Source organism: Arabidopsis lyrata (genome assembly GCF_000004255.2).
Source record: "Arabidopsis lyrata subsp. lyrata unplaced genomic scaffold ARALYscaffold_4, whole genome shotgun sequence".
Lineage (NCBI taxonomy): Eukaryota > Viridiplantae > Streptophyta > Magnoliopsida > Brassicales > Brassicaceae > Arabidopsis > Arabidopsis lyrata.
Window position 1 is genome coordinate 6,665,535 of NW_003302552.1, and position 9,778 is coordinate 6,675,312.

General features: G+C 47.3%; 1 pseudogene; it reads right to left on the minus strand.

Moving 5' to 3' along the window:
- Positions 1–279: 279 nt before the first annotated feature.
- Positions 280–2,327, minus strand: LOC110229243 (annotated as a pseudogene).
- Positions 2,328–9,778: the final 7,451 nt, after the last annotated feature.

The window sequence follows — 9,778 nt, forward strand, 5'->3', positions numbered from 1 at the left end:
GCCGAGATCTCATCTCGCATATAAAACCGAGATCTCATCTCGCATATAAAGCCAAGATCTCATCTCGCATATAAAACCGAGATCTCATCTCGCATCTAAGCCGAGATCTCATCTCGCATATAAAGCCGAGATCTCATCTCGCATATAAAGCCGAGATCTCATCTCGCATATAAAGCCGAGATCTCATCTCGCATCTAAGCCGAGATCTCATCTCGCATATAAAGCCGAGATCTCATCTCGCATATAAAGCCGAGATCTCATCTCGCATATAAAGCCGAGCCCGTCTCACGCTAAACTATGTTCAAAAAGCCGAATTCAATGCTCGCATTTACGCGAATAAGTCTTTAGACAAAAACGAGTTCACCTCGAATCTAACAACAAAGTTTGCATTCCTAATCTACTAATCAAAGTTATTGCCGCAGGATTGTCAAGAATATTAGTTCTCCGAACAAATCATCTTACTCGAAGAACTGGGGGGCTAATGTTGGTACCGGATCCCGCAATAGGTCCATTTTACATGTTGGAGAACCATCACTTTACAAAACCCAAGGAGCCCTATCTTGCAAAAGGGGGTGGTCAAACTTTGACATTAATTTGTGATTAAATTCATGAATTAATTGCCATTGTCAAAGGAATAAAGTTCGTCATTTAAGATTAGGAGTTAATTGCCAAAAATTGGAGTTATTTTGTGGAGTTAATTCTGAAATTAATGGCCAAGTAAAGACACCCTAGAAGGAAAGAAGAGACTATAAAAGAGAAGTGAAGACTCCAAGAAATGGGACGGGTATTCTTCTACACAAGATTCATCCTCTACATTTCTCACCATTATTTAGACACAAACAATGTCATTCCTAATAAAGACGAAATACATTCTCTTCGTTGTAATCGAACTATGTTTTGGCTTGATCCCACTTCGGGTACGTAGGCAGCTCGTCTCTCGAGTCCAGCTATAACAAAATTTATATTATTTTCTCCACAAATTTATACGATCTATTCAACCCATCTTTGTGTTTGTCTTATGAGAACTTTGTCCCATCTTTTACATGATGTTACCAACCCTGGGGGGTTCAGGTTCAACAATACACGCAAGTTCCCACTCTTGTTTCCACTGAATAGAAATCCTTCAGGACCAATTGTAAGTGTGCCGATCGTGTGCATAGAGAACATCTTTCCTCTTTCTTCAAAAGATGGTAGGTCGAAAATGGCAACTGTTCCGTTTTGGTAAGAGGAGAATATGATCGGTTTGGCCTCTGCATCGTGCATCCCACAAAGAGCATGAACACTCTGTTCCTCTTTGCGACTTTGAACAACTTTCAAGCTTCCATTTTCAGAACAAGCCCAAACTTTTATGGTCCCATCCAAGGAAGACGATATCAGACATTTGTCCCAACATAAGAGTGATGTGACAGTGCTTCAGGGTCATTATACATTGCAGGGTGTTGAGATCCCACACCTTTATTGTTCTATCGACATAACTATAGTATAGTAGTTGACCTCCAACAATAAAACAAGTGACTTCACCACTATGATGTCGTCCCTGGAGAGATGTCAAGTATTTGAATGGATCAGACTCAGAGTCTGTAGCTTTCAATACTAATATACTACCAGAACTTGTTCCAGAAAAAAGCATTCCGTTTGCAACAATCATTGCATGCACTTGACCAACCACCCCTTGAAGATGTAAATCTTTATTGGTTTGATCATTATAAGCCTTTACAGCGTTTAGCAAGCCAAGGAAAACCCATGGGCTTTCACTAATTAGAGACCCTGCTTCTGCCTGACCAGAATTGCAGTCCCAAATACGCAATGTACCATCACTACTAACTGAAAAGAGTTTATCTGAGCCCTGAGGAAGCGTAATCCCCTTTAGTTCCTTCTTTTTTCCTTCGAGAGCAGGTACTATAACCAATCCAGGGAAACAAGACCAAGAGTGTAAGAACTGGCATTGCTTGCCCCTTTTGCAGTTTCCATCTTTCCAATACTTACACACACTCCTTGGCCAAAATGCAGCATTCTTCCTCGGCTGATTTGATCATGTGCCTAAAACTGATGGTTTGGTTAATCCATTAGCTGCATTCTTCCTTGGCTTGTTTCCCTATGGTGATTTGTAATCTTTTGACATCCAAATTAGGTCTAAAGTGTCGAATGAAATAAGCCTTATTTACTTGGTTAAAGAGTCGAATGAAAAAAAGGAAACTACTGTTGGGGTCAGATTCTATCTCTTAGTACTGAACCAAACTTTGGACACCTCAGGGAAATTCCAAGGTGACCTCGGGGCAGCATGCTAGTCACCTCGGGGCAGCATGCTAATCACCTCTGGGCAACATGCCAATCACCTCGGGTTCAGCATGCCAATCACCTCGGTTTCAGCATGCCAATCGCCTCGGGTTCAGCATGCCAATCGCCTTGGGTTCAGCATGCCAATCGCCTCGGGTATCTGCCAGCAAGCTCAGGAACCCGAGCCGGCTCCCTTCGAATACCCGAGCCAGTTATCTCCGGATTCCCGAGCCGGTTATCTCCGAACTGTTCTTTGTTGATACCCGAGCCGATTCTCTTCGGAAGCCCGGCTCGCGTCTCTCTGATATCCGAGCCAAACGCCAATCAGCTTCCGAATCGCCCGAGGAGAGATCATGAGTCACCCTAGGCAAGGACTTGGTAAAATATTCGCCCTCGAAGTATCATTTCCAAGCAAAGTGTCATTTTCGAAAAGAAGGATCATTTTCGAAAAGAAGGATCAACTCAAATCAGGAAATCTTCCAAAAAACTCCGAAGAATAAGGAAACTATCCTAATCCGCGATATTCTAGCCGACTTCAAGATAAATGGAAATCTTCCGAGAATATCGCTGGAGAGGCGGTTTATCATCGCTATATAAAGAGACTCAAGGCTCTCATAGAAGGGCAAGCAAGATCGCTCTAGAATTTACACTACACAAAGCTCTTAAAGCGCAAACACCTTTTTCTTTTATGATCGAACTCTTGTACGATCAAAGTCATCTTTTTCATAATAATATCAAGAACACCATCGTTGGTTACAATTGTTTCTGTTGTTCTTTGAGAATTCTAGCAAATCGTATCCCTAAATTAAAACCCTAGACAAATCTTGATTGTGTTAGTTTCGACTTCCACAGTTTGGCGCCGTCTGTGGGGACTACTTAAGAATTCTCTTACCCTAAGAACGCAGGACTCGAGTACCAGAGAGGATGGTGAACGAAGACGATCGTCAGATACCGCCAGCCGGGGGAGGAAACCCCAACGCTCCGAACCCTCAAAATCTCCAAGCCGACCCGACAATCTCAGCGACCCTAGCCGAACTGAAGCTAACTCTGCCGAGCAAACTGATCTCACAGATGACGAAGAAACTGAGAAAAACATAAGATGGGCCGAAGAGTCCGAAAGAGAATGCAAGCTCGGCAAAATCCGGGCCTCCCTAGCCAAGGCGGAAGCCGATATGAAGCTCGTCAAAACTCATATACATAGTGTTTCCTCCTCTGCACCTAACATCAACCGAATCCTGGAAGAATCTCGGAATACGTCTTTCACCAAAAGAATTTCCGAAACGACGATGTCTAATCTGGGAAAGTTCAAAATCGATTCTTACAACGGATCAACCGACCCGAAGGGCCACATTAAATCATTCGTGATATCCGTGGCCCGAGCCAGGTTCAAGCCCGGAGAGAAGGACGCTGGTCTGTGCTTACTGTTCGTGGAACACCTCAAGGGACCCGCGTTGGATTATTTCTCAAGATTAGAACGAAACTCGATTGATAGTTTCGACGAGCTGTCAACACTTTTCCTCAAGCAATACTCTGTGCTCATCGACCCCAGAACTTCTGACGCGGATCTGTGGTCTCTGTCTCAACAGCCCACCGAGCTGCTAAGAGATTTCCTCACAACTTTCAAATCAATGCTAGCCAAGGTTGAAGGAATCACAGACGTAGCCGCCCTTTCGGCTTTAAAGAAAGCTCTTTGGTACAAGTCGGAATTCAGAAAAGAGCTGAACCTATCCAAACCTACGACGATTCGCGATGCGCTGCATCGAGCCTCGGATTTCATTGCCCATGAAGAAGAGATGGCACTGCTAGCAAAGAGGCACGAGCCAACGAAGCAAGCACCTCGAGCCGAGAAGACTCAAGCAGCACCACCGGTCCAGAAAAAGGCGAACCAGAGCAAAATGTATACATATCATGAAGGACGCAATTTTTCGGGAGCCCACAACTACCAGATTGATGCGCCCAGAGGACGAGGTCGCGGCAGAGGCCGCAGACGTGGCCGAGGAAGAGAGACATTCACTTGGACGAGAGATCAACCACCAAGCAATGATCAAGAGTACTGCGAACACCATAAAATCTTCGGGCACCACACCTCGCGATGCCGGAGTCTAGGGGCTAAATTGGCATCAAAATTCTTGGCAGGAGAGCTCGGGACAAACGTCACACTGAAGAACCTAGAGCCAGAGCCAATTCAACCCGAGCAGACTGACACAGAAAGGGATCCCGAGCCAAGGAACCAAGAGTCTCAGAAGAGAACCCGAGGAGCGCAAGATGAAGACCGAGACAGTACACGGCAAAAGGTCCTCACCATAATGGGTGGATCGTCGTACTGTCCTGACACCGTAGCAGCAATCAAAGCTTATCAACGCCGAGCCGAGGCGCCTAGCAACTGGACAAGACCCTTCGATCAACCTAACGACGTGGTCACATTCGAGAAAAGCAAGACAAACGGGCTCCACATGCCTCATAACGATCCACTCGTCATCACATTAGCGATAAGAGACCATGACATTTACCGAGTATTAATCGACACCGGCAGCACCATCGACATGATCTTTCGCAAAACGCTCCGACAAATGAACATCGACATGTCACAGGTAACTCCGACCCCGAGGCCAGTCCTCGGATTTTCAGGAGAAACTTTGATGACGCTTGGAACTATCCAATTACCGGTCCGAGCCGGCGGGGTGACAAAGATGGTCAACTTCTCGGTCACCGATCAACCTACCATCTACAACGTCATAATGGAGACACCGTGGCTAAATCTAATGCGAGCTGTCGCTTCAACGTATCATCTCTGTGTCAAATTCCCGACCCCCAATGGCGTAAAAACAATCTGGGGCAGTCAGAAAAATTCACGGATGTTTTTTATGGCAGCACACAAACTCCGAAACCCTGTCACCGAAGCAAAGGCCGAAGCTGACCACAAGAAATCGAAACTTGGCCGGAGCGAAGAGAAGGCAATATCTAAACAATTATAGCAATTACAGATCGAGGAGGCACGCAAGGAGAAGAAGCCTACCTCGGATCCAGTAATCTCCATCAGCCTTGACGACGAACGACCCGAACGATGCGTAGAAATCGGTAGCGACTTAACCGAGGAGATCAAGACCGAGCTCATCAAACTCCTCAAGGAGAACATCAACACTTTTGCCTGGTCGGCCGAAGACCTACCTAGAGTAAGCATCGACGTGATCTGCCACGAGCTGAATGTGGACCCATCTTTTAAGCCCATCAAGCAGAAGCGAAGGAAATTGGGCCGAGATCGCGTAGATGCTGTGAATGCCGAAGTGGGAAAACTCCTGAAGATCGGATCAATCTCCGAGGCAAGGTACCCGGACTGGTTGGCAAATCCCGTCGTGATGAAAAAGAAAAACGGCAAGTGGAGAGTTTGCGTTGATTTCACCGACCTGAACAAAGCCTGCCCTAAAGATAGTTTTCTGCTCCCACATATCGATCGTTTAGTGGAAGCAACTGCGGGGAACAAACTGTTATCCTTCATGGATGCTTTCGCAGGGTACAACCAAATTCTCATGCATCCCGACGATCGCGAGAAGACAGCATTCATCACAGACCGTGGCATCTACTGCTACAAAGTCATGCCCTTCGGACTCAAGAACGCCGGCGCGACATACCAACGGCTCGTCAACAGGATGTTCTCCGAACTGCTCGGGAAAACGATGGAAGTTTACATCGATGACATGTTAGTCAAATCCCTCGAAGAAAACGATCACATAGCCCATCTACGCGACTGTTTTCGCCAGCTTAACCAAAGTAAATCGATGCTTTACTAAACATGCCCTCGCCGCAGAACAAGCGTGAAGTTCAGCGCCTCACCGGAAGAGTAGCAGCCCTGAACCGATTCATCTCCCGTTTAAACGATAGATGCCTGCCTTTTTACGACACTCTGCGTGGAAACAAGAAGTTCGAATGGACCGATCGCTGCGAAGAAACTTTCCAGGAACTAAAGAAGTATCTGGCTAATCCACCGGTGTTAGCGAAACCAGTCCCAGGCGAACCGTTGTTCCTGTACATCGCCGTCTTAGACACAGCAGTAAGTGGGGTCATAGTCAGAGAAGACAGAGGGGAACAGAAGCCAATATTCTATGTTTCGCAAACCTTCACCGACGCAGAAACACGCTACCCGCAAACTGAAAAGCTCGCCCTCACCGTAGTAATGTCAGCTCGGAAGCTACGGCCGTATTTCCAATCTCACTCAATTGTCGTCATGGCGCCCATATCGCTCCGAGCCATCCTGCATAGTCCGAGCCACTCAGGACGTCTGGCCAAATGGGCAGTAGAACTCAGCGAGTACGACATCGAATACAGAAACAAGACGTGCGCGAAATCTCAAGTCCTGGCCGACTTTATCATCGAGCTACCATCGGAAAGCGCCCGCGAAGATTCACCCAATGCCGTCTGGATCCTCCACGTCGACGGATCATCCTCAAAACAAGGTTCTGGCGTTGGGATCCGTTTAGCATCACTAGAGGGTGAAATTCTCGAGCAATCCTTCCGGCTAAACTTCGACGCGACTAGCAACGTGGCAGAGTACGAAGCAATGATAGCAGGGCTGAAGCTGGCTCGGGGACTTAAGATCAACAAGCTACGAGCCTTCTGCGACTCCCAGCTCGTGGCCAATCAATTCAACGGAGAATACGCGGCTCGAGACGAACGAATGGAAGCATATCTTGCCCTCACGCAAGACTTAGCAAAACAGTTCGGGGAATTCGAGTTAACCAGAATCCCGCGAGGGGAGAACACGTCAGCCGATGCGTTGGCAGCCCTAGCATCAACCTCCGATCCAAATCTGAAGAGAATCATACCAGTTGAGTTCATCGAAAAGCCGAGTATCGAAGACAGTAGCAAGGATCGAGTACCGACAGCTCGAGAAACGGAAGATTCGGAAGAAATGGACACCGAACCGCTAGATCAGCAGGCTACAGACTCAACCGAGCCCGAATACGGAAGTGATGCAAAATGGATCGGAGCCATCCGAAGTTACATAGCCGACGGAGAAGTTCCTACTGAAAAATGGGCAGCTCGGAAGCTTAAGGCAAAAGCGGCTCGGTACACTCTGATTGACGGAGAACTCTTTAAATGGCGGTTCTCCGGACCCCTGCTAATCTGTGTCAAAGGAAATGAAGCTCGGAGAATCATGGAAGAAGTACACGGCGGATCTTGTGGAAATCACTCTAGCGGGAGAGCCCTTGCTATAAAGATCAAACGGCACGGGTATTTTTGGCCGACGATGGTTAAGGATTGTGAAAAATTCTCTCGATGATGCGACAAATGTCAGAGACACGCATCAACGATTCATCAACCCGCCGAGCTCCTCTCTTCCATCACATCGCCTTACCCTTTCATGCGCTGGTCCATGGATATTATCGGACCTCTGCACAACTCCAAGCAGAAGAAGCTCGTCCTCGTACTAACAGACTAATTCTCCAAATGGATCGAGGAGGACTCCTATGCCACCATCAAAGATGCACAGGTCAAGAACTTCGTCTGGAAGAACATCATATGCCGCCACGGGATACCTTACGAGATCGTTACAGACAACGGGTCGCAGTTCATTTCGGCTCGGTTCGAAGGATTCTGCGAGAAATGGGGAATTCGCCTCAGCAACTCTACGCCTCCGTATCCTCAGGGAAACGGACAGGCAGAAGCAGCAAACAAGACGATTCTCGATGGAATAAAGAAACGCCTCGACGCAAAGAAAGGCCGTTGGGCCGATGAATTGGAGGGAGTACTATGGTCGCACATAACCACTCCAAGGCGGGCCACGGGAGAAACACCTTTTGCCTTAGTCTACGGTACGGAGTGCGTGATTCCCACCGAAGCCGAGATCCCGGGAATAAGGAGACGTTTGCTCCCCGAGCGTGAAAATTCCAACACTCAGATGATGCTGGACGAGCTGGACTTGATCGACGAGAGAAGGGATTCGGCTCTTGTTCGAATGCAGAATTACCAAAACGCGATGGCTCGGTAGTACAACTCTCATGTCAAACATCGCCGTTTTCACGAAGGAGATCTCGTGTTATGCAAAGTCTTTCAAAATACCACCGAGCTAAATGCAGGAAAACTCGGCGCAAATTGGGAAGGGCCTTACACGATATCAAAGGTCGTCCGCCCCGGCGTATACAAACTCGCCAACATGAACGGCAGAGCAATACCAAGATCCTGGAACGCTATGCATCTAAGGAAGTACTATCGCTAGGAACCTAAGGTACGCATAACTTGAACTACGGGGTGGCTTGATCCCTAAAAAGGGTACGTAGGCAGCTCGTCCCCGGGCGAGTTCAGCTACCCCCCCTAATTAAAAAATGGGGGGGGAGTGGGGTCCATATACACATACTCCCACTTAAATTTTTCTCGAATTTTCAAAGTTCACACTTCGGGTTTCTATCTAATCAAATCCACTTTTCTACCTGAAAGTCACCTCGGAAACTTTTCATCTTATCGACTTAAAGTTCAGTTTGTTCGGACGATGGCCACGTCCACAAGCAAAGAACTCTGCTCACCACCTCGGTAACAGCGCGCTATAAAAACATTAAAGACAATCAGGTCGGAGATATCTTGCCCAAAAGAGATTGTCTTCAGAAACCCCAGTTGACTTCGACAGTGGTGCCCCAGTTCGCTTCTAAGCACTGGCTAGTGACTATATCGGATCGGATCGCAACCGAAAAGGATTATAGGCTCACCAAACCAAAACCCAGTTACCGTAACACTGGTACATAATTCGCCTCTTCGGCTTAGAAGTTTAAACAGTTCGGGGAAAGTGTATTCTGAAGAGGATTGGCAAGGAGCTCCGTGCAGCAAACGCAAGGCTCTCTCAATTCTATCTCGGGAGAAGTGTTTCGTCCAATCGCACTTCCGAGCTATCAGTTCGTCGTGGAGATCTAGAAAGCTCTCGGGAACGTCTTTGAGAAATGATGGGTTCCGATCTGCATGAACAAGAAAATGGTTAGTGAAAAGATTAAAGCAAAACAAAACAGCAAATACGGCTTCGGGTGTAATACCAATTTTTCTCCACTTTCCAACAACTTTCCCTAAGTAGTCCTCGTGGACACTATACTCATCCAAGGCTACGTAGAAGAAGTGGTCGGTATACTTCTCATCCTTGCTCGGGAATCCACCGATAACCCTCCTATTTGGCCTCGGAGATATGTAAAACCTCTCAACGGGGCATGGTATGCGCCGGATCTCTAGGAGATTCCTTAAGTGGCTAAGGTCGACAATATTGACCTTCTCAATACTCCGGACCAGAATCCCTATAAGATGGCGAAGGCCTCGGGTCGTGATCTGAGATAAGGCTATCTTGTACGACCATAGAAACGCCAAAATTGGCCGTGGGATTGGGAGCCAAAGGTAGCAGTGGTAAAAGAACCCCTCGTAAAGGGTAAAAAACCCCTCAGGTGGATCATCTGCTCGCTCATTTTGAGTTGGAAGCCTCAGTTCAATCCCCTCGCTAAAGCCGAACCGAGCCTTAAGATCCCGAAGGGAA